Source organism: Mercurialis annua, linkage group LG5, assembly GCF_937616625.2.
Source record: "Mercurialis annua linkage group LG5, ddMerAnnu1.2, whole genome shotgun sequence".
Lineage (NCBI taxonomy): Eukaryota > Viridiplantae > Streptophyta > Magnoliopsida > Malpighiales > Euphorbiaceae > Mercurialis > Mercurialis annua.
This window is the reverse complement of record NC_065574.1, coordinates 20,954,911-20,969,171: the sequence shown is the minus strand read 5'-3', so window position 1 is coordinate 20,969,171 and position 14,261 is coordinate 20,954,911.

Genomic DNA, 14,261 nt, shown 5'->3' with positions numbered 1-14,261 from the left:
GTTTTTGAAACGTTAAATGTTTGGCTTAAATTGCTAAAAAGGTGAAACGTTTGGATTTGTTTCATAACGTTTCTAAACGTTTGGCTTAAATCATTAAAAAGGCGAAACGTTTTGTTTTGTTTCGTAGAGTTTTGTAAACATTTGGCTTAAATTGTTAAAAAGGTGAAACATTTTGATTTATTTGGTAACGTTTGTAAACTTTTGGCTTAAATCGCTAAAAAGGTGAAACGTTTGGATTTGTTTCGCAACGTTTTAAGTGTTTGGATTGGTTTCGTAACGTTTCAAACGTTTGGATTTGTTTCTTAACGTTTGTAAACGTTTGGCTTAAATCGCTAAAAAGGTGAAACATTTGGATTTGTTTCTCAAGGTTTGTAAACGTTTGTCTTAAATGGCTAACAAGGTGAAACATTTGGATTTGTTTCATAACGTTTGTAAACGTTTGGCTTCAATCGCTAAAAAGGTGAATAGTTTGGATTTGTTTCGTAGCGATTAAAACCTTTGGATTGGTTTCGTAACTTTTTAAATGTTTGGCTAAAATCGCTAAAAAGGTAAAACATTTGGATTTGTTTTGTAACGTTTTAACCGTTTGGCTTAAATCGCAACAAAGGTGAAACGTTAGGATTTGTTTCGTAATGTTTGACACCTTTTGATTGGTTTTAGCGATTTAAGCTAAACGATTAAAACGTTATGAAACCAATTAAAACGTATACAAACGTTACGAAACAAAACCAAACGTTTCACCTTTTTAGCAATTTAAGCCAAACATTTAAAATATTATGAAACAAATCCAAACGTTTCACCTTTTTAGCGATATAAGCCAAACGTTTACAAACGTTACGAAACCAATCCAAACGTTTAAAACATTACAAAACAAATCCTAACTTTTCACCTTTTTAGCTATTTAAGCCAAGCATTTACAAACATTACGAAACAAATCAAAACGTTTCACCTTTTTAGCAATTTAAGCCAAAGTTTAAAACGTTACAAAACAAATCAAAATGTTTCACCTTTTTAGCGATTGATTCCACACGTTTACAAACGTGACAAAACAAATCCAAACGTTTCACCTGTTTAGCGATTTAAGCCAAACATTTAAAACGTTACGAAACCAATCCAAACGTTTAACCTTTTTTGAGATATAAGCCAAACGTTTACACACGTTACAAAACCAATCCAAACGTTTAAAACTCTACGAAACAAATTCAAGAGTTTCACCTTTTTAGCGATTTAAGACAAACATTTAAAACGTTATGAAACCAATCCAAACGTTTAAAACTTTACAAAACAAATCCTAACTTTTCACCTTTTTAGCGGTATAAGCCAAGCGTTTACAAACGTTATGAAACAAATCCAAACGTTTAACTTTTTTAGAGATTTAAGCCAAACGTTTACGAACGTTGCGAAACTAATCCAAACGTTTACAAACGTTACGAAACAAAACCAAACGTTTCACCTTTTCAGCGATTTAAGCCAAACGTTTAAAACTTTTTTAAAACAAATCCAAACGTTTAAAACGTTACGAAACAAATCCTAAGGTATCACCTTTTTAGCAATTTACTCCAAACGTTTAAAATGTTACGAAAGAAATCCAAACGTTTAAAATGTTACGAAAGAAATCCAAACGTTTAAAACGTTACGAAACAAATCCAAACGCTTAAAACGTTACGAAACAAATCCATACGTTTCACCTTTTTAGTGATATAAGCCAAACGTTTACAAACGTTACGAAACAAATCCATACGTTTCACCTTTTTAGCGATATAAGCCAAACGTTTACAAACGTTACGAAACAAATTCGAACGTTTCACCTTTTTAGCAATTTAATCGAAACGTTTACAAACGTTATGAAACAAATCCAAACGTTTCACCTTTTTAGCAAGTTAATCCAAACGTTTACAAAAGTTCCGAAACAAATCCAATCGTGTCCCCTTTTTAGCAATTCAAGCCAAACGCTTAATATGTTTCGAAACCAATCAAAACATTTAAAACGTTACGAAACAAATCAAAACATTTCACCTTTTTAGAGATTTAAGCCAAACGTTTAAAACTTTACGAAACCAATCCAAACATTTAAAACGTTACGAAACAAATCCAAACGTTTCATCTATTTTGCGATTTAAGCCAAACATTTAAAACGATAGGAAACCAAGTCGAACGTCTACAAACGTTACGAAACAAATCCAAACGTTTCACCTTTTTGGCGATTTAAGCCAAACGTTTAAAGCATTACAAAACCAATCCAAACGTATAAAACGTTAAAAAAAATCTAATCGTTTCACCTTTTTATCTATTTAAGCCAAACGTTTACAAACTTTACAAAACAAATCCAAACGTTTCACATTTTTAGTGATTGAAGCCAAACGTTTACAATAAAACGAAATAAAACAAAATGTTTCACCTTTTTAGCGATTTAAGCCAAAAGTTTAAAACATTACAAAGCCAATCCAAATGTTTAAAATGTTACGAAACAAATCTAAACGTTTATAAACGTTACAAAACAAATCCAAACTTTTCACCTTTTTAGAGAATTAAGACAAACGTTTGAAACGTTACGAAACCAATCCATACGTTTAATATGTTACGAAACAAATCCAAATGTTTTCCCTTTTTAGCGATTTAAGCCAAACCTCAACAAACATTACGAAACAAATCCAAAAGTTTCACATTTTTAGCAATTTAAGCCAATAATTTACAAATGTTACGAAACAAAACAAAACGTTTCGCCTTTATAGAAATTTAATCCAAACGTTTACAAACGTTACGAAACAAATCCAAACGTTTCACCTTTTTAGCGATTTAAGCCAAACGTTTAAAACATTGCGAAACAAATCCAAACGTTTCCTCTTTTTAGCGATTTAAGCCAAACAATTAAAAACGTTACGAAACAAATCCAAACGTTTCACATTTTTTGCGATTTAAGAAAAACGGTTACAAACGTTACAAAACAAAACCAAACGTTTCCCCTTTTAGCAATTTAGGCCAAACATTTAAAACAATACTGTCACGACCCAATTTCATGAATCGTGACCGGCGCTAGGGTATGGGTATGGTTGTACCAAAACCCGTAGCAAGCCAAGCGGAAATCAAATAAACATTTAAACCTGCAGAAAACTGCTCGGGGGCAACTGAGACTCCAACCTAAGTCTAGCAATTCCTGGTTTAACCGAAACCCAATCGGAACCTAAATTAAATATTTTCGAAACCCAGACTTCAATTAACCCCTTTCGAAACCCGGACTTAAATTAAACCATTTTCAAATTAAATCACAAAACAAATTTAAATTACATAAACAACTAAAATGTTACCGGAACTCGCAACTTAAATTTTAAAATTTTATGGGATATTACATTCTCCCCAACTTATTAAAAATTCATCCTCGAATTTAACACAAAAAACATATAGCACCAAAAAAACACAAAACACAACTGAAACTCATATCAATCAAATAACAATCAACTTTCGTACCTCAAGGAAATAGAAAAGGATAGCGACTCCGCATATCCGACTCGGTCTCCCAAGTGCACTCCTCAACAGAATGGTTCCACCAAAGAACCTTGACCATCAGAATCTCCTTGCTCCGTAACTTACGAACCTGCGTATCAACAATCTCTACAGGCTGCTCCTCGTAAGATAACTCATGGTCAATCTCAACACTCTGCGGTACTATCAGATGAGAAGGATCAGAAATACATTTCCTCAACATGGAAATGTGAAACACTGGGTGAACCAACGACATATCTGGTGGTAACGCTAACTTGTACGCCACTGCTCTAATACGCTCAATGATCTCATACGGACCAACATACCTCAGTGCTAATTTCCCCTTAACACCAAAACGCACAACGCCCTTCATAGGCGAAACCCGAAGAAACACGAAATCTCCAACCCGAAACTCCATGTCTTTTCTCTTTGGATCAACATAACTCTTATGCCGACTAAAAGCTGTCCCCAATCTCCGCTTGATCAATGGTACCTCTCTGAGGTAATCTGAATAATCTCTGCTCCCGAGAGTTTGCGCTCGCCAACCTCCTCCCAATAGATAGGAGATCGACACTTGCGCCCTTACAAAGCCTCATAAGGTGCCATCTCGATACTAGCGTGGTAACTGTTGTTGTAGGAAAACTCAATCAAAGGCAAATGAGTATCCCAGCTACCCTTAAAACTCAATCAAAGGCAAATCACCTCATGCTTCTTCAGCTGGCGAGAAGCATAGGCAATCACCTTACCATGTTGCATCAGAACGCAACCCAAACCGATACGAGAAGCATCACAATACACAGTGAACCCCTCAATGCCAGATGGCAAAGCTAACACAGAAGCTGTAGTCAATATCTCTTTGAGCTTCTCAAAGCTCGCCTCACACTTGTCATTCCACTCAAACTTAACATCCTTCTATGTCAGTTTAGTCAACGGTGTAGATATTCTAGAGAAATCCTGCACGAACCGACGATAATAGCCAGCTAACCCCAGAAAACTTATGATCTCGGTAACCGACCTCGGCCTCTGCCAATCCATAACCGCCTCAATCTTCGTTGGATCAACCTTGATCCCATCCTTTGACACCACGTTTCCTAAGAAAGTAACTTGATCCAGCCAGAATTCGCACTTCGAGAACTTAGCATACAGCTGATGCTCACACAGAGTCTGCAGTATCGTCCTCAAGTGGAAAGCATGCTCCTCCTCACTCCGAGAGTAAATCAGTATGTCATCAATAAACACAATAACAAACTGATCCAGAAACGGCTTGAATACCCGATTCATCATATCCATAAACGCTGCTGGTGCGTTAGTTAACCGAAAAGACATAACCGGAAACTCGAAGTGCCCATAACGCGTTCTGAAAGCAGTTTTTGGCACATCGACGTCTCGAATCCGAAGCTGATGATACCCGGATCTCAAGTCAATCTTCGAAAAGCACTTAGCACCCTCCAATTGGTCGAACAAATCATCAATGTGAGGAAGAGGATACCGGTTCTTGATAGTAACCTTGTTCAGCTGTCTGTAGTCAATACACAGCCGAAATGACCCATCCTTCTTCTTGACAAACAACACAGGAGCACCCCACAGAGAAGTACTCGGTCTGATAAAACCACTATTGTCACGACCCAAATTATTATTTTCCGTCAATAATCTTTTAATTGCCATTCTCCAAGTTTAATTGGTTAATTTACGTTTTGGCCTTTAAACTTTTCAAAAGTTACAATTTAGCCCAAAACGTATCTGCGTCCAAATTTTAAAAGGTCTCCGATTGACCCGAAACTTTCACCACATATATTATAAAACATTTCGCGGACCTTGGCGAAATAATTTTCATTTCGAGATTTATATGGTTAAATTACCACTTTAGTCCCTGGACTCTAGTTCGAGACTTTTCTTGACATTTTTCCTTTTATTTTAAATTCCAACTTTAGAATTGGAATATTATGTTAAATTTCTCACAATAACCCTCTCGAATCCGTCCTGTTAAAATTTAATATTTATCTTAATTTCTCGGAAATCTTTCCGATATCGCCACTCTAGCGACTTAACACTAGACACGTGGTCCAATTAAATAATTTAATCATTTGGGGTATTACATTCTTCCCCCCTTGACTTAACTTAAACCCTTAACCTTTTGAACTTTATTCTTGTACTCCTTGTACATTAATGTTAACCGTCATTGACAACCTTCATATCGTCTCCATCTTTCATAGTGATTTCAGTCGTTTTCTTACGTATTATGACTCCTTACCTTTGATTGCTTCTCTTAATTCTATAACACAATTCTTGTGTTTGTCCTTTGTTTGACATTCAATACTATGAACTTTTATCCTTGTAATTGAATTTTCAGTTTATTACTGATATTCAATACTTGTTTGTTCTAGCAATGTCTGATTACTAGTAACGATTATCTCCACTCTTAAGATTACTCATTCGTAATCGAATGATGTAGATGATCCATTAGTTCGTACTCTTAGATTCTTTTGCTTTGTTTGATCGTGGTTACGACTTGATCTTGATCTCCAAGTCTTCTTTCTATAACGATGTTAGTCGTACCCACATGCATTTTTGTTCTCGATCCTTTTCTTTTTGTCCAACATATTTAATCCTATCATCGTTCCTTGTTAAGTGATGTGGACACTCAAACAACCCGTGCTTTACTACTTACGTAGTCTCTATTGCCGTCGTCTGATTGTTATTTGTTGTCCTGCTAAAAGCTTATTCCACTATCTGTTATCCTCTTTTGTCTAATTACTTCATTTCTCGTAGGAAGATTCTTTCGCTAACGTCACTTATCATGGTTATCCTTGAGGTAAATCCTCAGGACGTATCCTTATGAGGTTTTCACTTTTCTTGTAGGGCTTACTTAACCTTTGTCTTGCGTCTTAATATCTCATATACCTCTATATTCGTTTGTATATCCATTGGTCTATTTCCTTTTCTTAAGCATGACGTACTATTCTTTGAAGCTTCCTATCTCCTCTTACTTTACATTAATCTGTTTCATCTTTCATCCTTTATAATCTTGGATAACTGTCTTTGTTATCCTATCCTTTACTCCCCTTTACGATCATTGTTATTGTTAGTCTCACCTTATGTTTCTTTATACCACATTTCGTACTAGAGGGACAACAATTGTTGCCGCGTTGGAGTTTTACTCCCGATTTATTCGATACATCTTGTTTACTCCTTTACAATGAGGATCCTTGATTCTTGTAACTCTTGTTGTCGTGGGTTGATTTTAACATTATCGTCACTGTCACCATCACCGTGTATCGTGTATACTCTTTTTGATCTTCAGATTTGTTAATCCATTATCTCTTCTATCCAATTGCGCCCTCGTGTTCTCATGGAGATCTTTGTCTATCCTTCTAGCAAGCGTAACCATTCCTTATGACTTTTGAGGAATGCTGATCCTTATAATCATTACTGTATTCAAATCCTTGTTGCCATATTTGGCACTTTACAACCTCTTCACATCAATCTTCTCTTGATATCAATTTCTCCTTTTAATGAGTTTCTCACTATGCGTCTCGTCATAATCCATCCTTTGGAATTCCGATATTAACTTTAGTATTAACCTTTAGATTATACTCGTCCTTAATTACTCGTTTACCTTTTTGTTTCATCTTATCTATCTTCTTTCATTGTCTTATTAACGTTGATCGTCTTACGACCTTCAAGGATGTTTTTAGCATTTATCATTATAATCCAACTCTTTCTTATTTCTTTCTTCCTTCCAATTCTCAATCTTAGGTGGCTCTTAGCTTTCAAATCATTTTCATTGACTATCATGTAGCGTTAAGCTTACTTCTCATTACTATCTGTGATCTTGCTAATCCTACTTTTGTCCAAATCATAAATGTATTTCTTCATAATTCTTCTTTGACTTCTTGTTCCTAATCAATCAATAGGATTAATAGTCGTAATGCTATAACCCTACGGTACCTTTCTTATGTTCCATATTCATGTTCTTATCACACGCCTCGTTTGTCTTCTATTGCATTCTTGTTATTCTTCCTCATTATACCTTGTATCTCTTGTATTTCTTGTTTTAACATCTTTAACCTCGACTATCAATAGAGAATCCCAATCTATTCCGTTCAACTTACTCGATATGTTACGCTCTCGACTATGCGCATATCCATTTTTTTTATACTCTTACTGACAACTTAACTATCAGTGGATCCAATCCTATGTCTCTGTCCTCTTTATCCTTCTTTATTTCTATGTGTCCGCGACTACCTAAAATCCCATTTCTCTAATTTCCTTGTCAACTTTCCACGTGACTTTTCTCTTTTCTTTTTCTCGGTCACATTTATCGAATTCCTTGCAACATATACAGGTTATCCGTACTTTCTTAATACCTATTACCTTAACTGGTCACTTATTATCCATGACCTGCTTTTGAATCCTTATATCTTATTATACATACTTCATCATCCCTCCTTCCGCATGGGTACTTTCTTATAAATATCTTACTTCTACCTCTTGTCTCATGTTTCGATCTATCTGGCGTTACTTTCTTTAGTATAGCTCAGTTCTGACATTAAGTCTCCTCTTTACATCCTTTCGCGCACTTCAATGCTTGAAGTTTCAATCACATACAAAACATGTTCATGTTATATAATGTATCTTAATCCTTCATATAGTATTTACGTCTTTACTAAAGGATTACTATTAATTCTCCAAATCGATCGCACTATGCATTTCACCTTTTAATCATTCGAGCTTAAAGCTTGAGACTCTACACTTCACATACGTTCATTATGTTTACACCTTCCTTGGTCTATTAATTCGCTTCGTAATCGCAACTTAGTGTTGAAGGATCAAACTCAAAATTCGCTTTCATGTGGGGTTAATGTTGGCAATACTTAGCTGATCAACTCTCATACTGTATACCATTCAATTCCATACTCCGTACTTTATATTCTTGTCGCATGTCTACTTAGCTCGTCGCTTTTATCCATTCACACATCCATCATCGATACTCTTATGAAATCTACTCCACGTTCTCGATTTAACGATCGCAACGGTTAATTCTTAGGTAACCATCTTAGGGACATCGTGTCCCAGTAAGAACTTGATCCAACGGTCCAATAAGAAGTTATCACAGTTTTACTAACCTTCACGATTCGTAGCTCATATCAATAGCTTATCACGTTGATGCATAGTAAACTAGGCATGTTCCTTACACTATGATACGCATCCGTCAATCTTTTGATTATATCTTCTTATATACTTCTTTTCTTATATCGCTATTTAACATCTTTGACATCTTGTCAAAGAGATACTTAGTTTCTAGCTTACCACTAATTGGGTACGCCTCACTTCTCATTAAATCTGTGGTTTTTTTTAGCTATATTCTAGCTCGTTAATTCAAAACTAAGTTCATATCCTAAAAACTTAACTCCTATGTTCTCGCAATTATACGTATTCGATCTTCTCGTGGCCTTGATCGCAGCTTGCTCGCGAGCATTTCACTTCCGTCACAGAGTTCTGGTCTAGATATACTTACTTAAAAACAAAACTCCTTGAAAACTCTTTCGAACAAAACATCTCGTTTCGAAATGTAAATCGAAATTTCATTTAAATTTTAGCAAAATTGTGCACTAGGGTGATGACGTCTCTCATCCCCAAAGAGTTGCCACATCTCACCTTTTTGTCTAAGCATAATGCATATGATGCATGTACTATTAATGCATGTATTCGTTCATTATTCTTTTCATTAGCAGTGTATGTAGTGATGCACTTCTATCAATGTCGTGGCATTTATCAATAACTATCACGGGTCTAGGCACAATAATGCTTTCAAAATCGTTTAAACAAAACAACTTGTAAAAGTCGTAAACTTTGAGTTTTGTAAGTTCTCTAGACCTTTAAACTCTGTATCCGGCAATTTCTCTCACCTCTATAGCTTTATACTTCTTCGTTATCCGTCTCCTGGCGTTTCAATCGATCCTCTCGACAGTATCTAGCCTAAATGTGCCAAAACATGAACTGCCTCATCGTAGTATTTCATCTCCTCGAGGTTCCATCTAGATATGCATATCACGTATGCATATCTTATCGAAAACAAAATACGCGCGTGTATCTCATATACGTGTGTCACAACAAACAAACAAGCACTTCACAGACCAATCAACTATACTTATTGCAAAACAACATTGCAAACTTCTTGGATCAGACAGAACTCAACTCTATAGCTGCAGTAGTTCCTAGGTCACTTAACTAACAAATCACATATTAGCAGAGGTAACTGGACCAACTGCTCTGATGCCACAATTGTCACGACCCAAATTATTATTTTCCGTCAATAATCTTTTAATTGCCATTCTCCAAGTTTAATTGGTTAATTTATGTTTTGGCCTTTGAACTTTTCAAAAGTTACAATTTAGCCCAAAACGTATCCGCGTCCAAATTTTAAAAGGTCTCCGATTGACCCGAAACTTTCACCACATATATTATAAAACATTTCGCGGACCTTGGCGAAATAATTTTCATTTCGAGATTTATATGGTTAAATTACCACTTTAGTCCCTGGACTCTAGTTCGGGACTTTTCTTGACATTTTTCCTTTTAATTTAAATTCCAACTTTAGAATTGGAATATGATGTTAAATTTCTCACAATAACCCTCTCGAATCCGTCCTGTTAAAATTTAATATTTATCTTAATTTCTCGGAAATCTTTCTGATATCGCCACTCTAGCAACTTAACACTAGACACGTGGTCCAATTAAATAATTTAATCATTTGGGGTATTACAACTATCCAGCAAATCTTGTAACTGTTCCTTCAACTCTGTCAACTCTGCAGGAGCCATCCGATACGGAGGTATTGAAATAGGAAATGTTGCCGGAGCAACATCGATACAAAACTCACTGTCACGATCAGGTGGTAATCCATGTGACTCCTCTGGAAACACATCAGTGAACTCATTCACTATTGAAACACTATGCACATCACCACTGGCAGCCTCTAAATCACGAACCACTGCTAAGAAACCCTGGGAACCCTTGCCCATCATACGCTTGGCCTTGATCGCCAAAATTAGATTCTTAGGTGCTTCTGCCTTCTCCCCTTGGAAAGAAAAAGGCATATCACCAGGAATACCAAACAATACCGACTTCCCTCGACAGTCGATAGAAGCAAAATGGCGAGAAAGCCAATTCATCCCCAAGATGACATCAAAAGATAACACGTCAAGCATAATCAAATAAGCACTAAGATCCCTACCATGTATAACCACAGATCAAGACGGATAGACCACGTCCACCACAACACAGTAAGACAAAGGCATAGACACAGATAAAGGCTCTTACAACCTAGATGGTGCCACACCCAACTTAGCAGCAAAACTCGAAGAAACAAAAGAGTGTGTTGCACCCGCGTCAAATAAGACCAAAGCATCTACAAATGAAATGGAAATAGCACCTTGCACCACGGCGTTTGATGCACGAGCATCCTGAGGAGTCAGAGCAAATACTCTGGCCTGACCCTGTCCCTACTGCGGTGCCTGAGCAGAACTGTAACTACTGGAGCCTCTACCACCGTTTCCACGGCCACCGAAGCCACGCCCTCAAGAACCACGGCCCCGCTGGCCACCAAACGAAGCGGTAGGTTGAGAATACCCTGCCGAAGGAGTGCAAACAGGTCTCTACTGGTGAAAGAACGACTGAGCAACACTAGCCGACGACATCTGTTGTCCAGATGCCGGACACTCCCTAGCGAAATGACCCTGCTGGCCAAAAGCATAGCAACTACCTGGTGCCACTGTGCACTGTCCCGAATGTATGCGCCTGCAAATCTGACAAAACGGAACACTAAAAGTACCACTGTAACCGCGGCCAGATCCACGGCTAATCCCACTGTAACGAGAACTGTGAGAATACGGCTGATACCCTTTTCGAACACCCCCTTTCTGACTCTTGTACTGGGAAGGCTTGAACTGATAGTTGCTGCTACCACTTTGCTGCCCACTACTCTGAACAACACCGCTCTCCTTCTTTGTCTCAGTCATTTTCCCAAAGTGCTGTAAATTTGTCTCCATCCGACGGGCACTGTCACCTACAATCGGAAATTCCTTGTGCGTCTCAATCAGAAGACTAATAAAATCAGCGCCTAAACCGTTCACATACCTGTCATTCACCCTCTGCTGCTCAGTCTGCAGAATTGGGGCAAAACGACTCACCCTCACAAACTCAGTAGTGTACTCGTTTACCGACCTGTCTTCACTCTTCAAAACCAGCAATTTGTCTCTGTGACCCTCTATCACTGAAAAAGATAAGTAGAAATGCTTGAATCGAGTCATAAAATCCGCCCAAGTAATAGTAGCCATTTCAGCACGAATGGCACTACGAAACCAATCACTTGCAGGACCCTTCAAGGACATTTCTACTAACATAACAGTATGCCTCTCAGTAGCCTGCAATCTCTGAGCATTTCGCTCAACTTCCTCCAGAAAGTCTAGGGCATCGCCGTCGCCCGAAAACTCAGTCGACTTTTGCCTTGCATAATCCAACACCAAATCTTTGTCAGTGGTTCCGCCACCACCTACTGCAACACCACCAGCCTGTGGTATCTACTGCTGTACAATCTAGGGGTGGGCAAAAAAACCGGTCAAACCGATTAACCGAACCGAAACCGGAAACCCGAACCGGAAAATGTGGTTAACCGGTCCAACGGTTTAGGTTTAGGTTTTGATTTTTAGTTTTCATGGTTAATGGTTTAGGTTTAGGTTTTGGATTTCTAAAAACCGTGGTTAATCGGTTAACCGGTTTATATATATATTCATATATTTTTAATAATTAATAAGATATATTTTATGATCTGTAAAATAATATGGATTTTATAATATACACAGTAAAATCTAATTATAAAAATATATTGACATATATTTTATTTAGGAATATTTATATATTTTAGGAGAATTTATATATGAAAATATTTTAAAAGAAATTTGTTTTCCTTATTAAAATATTTACTTAACAGAAATAGGAATATTTAAATATATAAATAGTAGAAAGTGGACGTGAACAACACTACAAACAATTCAAAAAATACAAACCTAGCTTTAATATTACTCATAAATTATTTATAAATAATAACAGTTTTAAATATTTGCATTGACTTAACTATTCATAAGATAGTTTAGATTTATATTTTTAATATAATTTGAATTTCTATAGTTTTTTTTGTTTGCTAAAAAAACAAATAGAATTAAAATTTTATTTTTTTTTGTCTTTAATTTTTCTAATGGTTATATGGTTAAAAACCGTAAAACCGAAAAACCGAACCGTTTTTTATGGTTAACCGATTTACCGGTTAACCGTTTAAAATTTTAGGTTTAGGTTTTTAATTTTAAAAACCGTATTACAATGGACCGGTTTACAAATTGCCCTCATGGACCGGTTAACCGGTCCATGCCCACCCCTAGTACAATCTGTCCCAGCATAGCATACTGGTTCTGCATGGCGATCTATCCCGCCTGTAGTTGCACTTGATTATTCTGAAGTGCAGTGATCCCAACCAGGAATGTAGTGAAGTCAAACGGATCAATAGGAGCTTAGGGTACACCTGGTGCCTGAAAGCCTGCATCACCACGTCCCCTACCTCTGCCTCCAACAGCCTGACCTCTGCCACCCCGTCCTCTGCCAGCTCGGCCTCTGCCAGCCTGAACTCCGCCTGCACGTCCTCTACCAGCATGCCTTATATATAACAATAACGTAATCCAGAGTAATTATGCCAATAATAAATAATCGAACATATCGATAATCCCAAAGTGCAATAACAAATGTAATTTATAAACTAGTTCTACTGCGGTCTAAGAGTTCGAAAAGAGTAACTAGTTTAAATAACATAAAAAAACCTCCGAGGAATCAAAAGAATCGGAGTGGACCAGCTTTCAAATCATAAACCTGGAAAAGTTGGGAAAACAACGGGGTCAGATATATTGAGATGAGTTTGCAATACTATTTACATTTATTAAGTTTAAAACCCTTAAATCAAAACATTTTATACTAATATAATATGATTATGGAAAACAGTAATGAAATGATCCCAGCGTAAGTATGACATAGCATACTGATAAACCCAGAGTGGACGGGTACATATCCTTGTCATGTACTAGCGTAAGCAAGACATTAGTCTGCCGATCCTAGAGTACTTACCGGTGCACACAGTCTCGATACAAGCCTATCGAGCAGCTCGTTTCAATCCAAATCCGTAATCCGAAAAAAAAATTCAAAAGCATTTATAATATTAAAATATGATGCGGTACTTAATAAAGCGGTAAATAGCACTACAAACTCACTGCTTGCTTATCCACGTGATCTTGGCAAACAGCTAACCCTGTGTAGACTCCGAAGCACGAGCAGTCGACGAGTCTAAAATAATAAATAGGTTAATATCCGAACGACTCCTAACTCTAAGATTACTAGACACCACGTAGGACTAGCACAATTAAATAACTAGATAAATAACAGAGAAACACAATTCTCAATTAAATTATAATGCGTAATTAATTCAAGACTATTGAGTCTGCACTTAAATCCAATCCGAAAATATTATAAAAATAATATTTAACTGATAAATAAAATCAATTTCTCAAATAGTGGGTTAGCCGAGTTTTTCAAAACTACCAAGCTAAACCCACATGTCGGTGACCCAAGTCCAAATCGACCCAACTAATATTCCAGAATTATAAACCACAGTTTATAATTATAATATTACATAAAATATTAATTAATATCAAAATAGAACTCAATAGCTTGAAACCTAA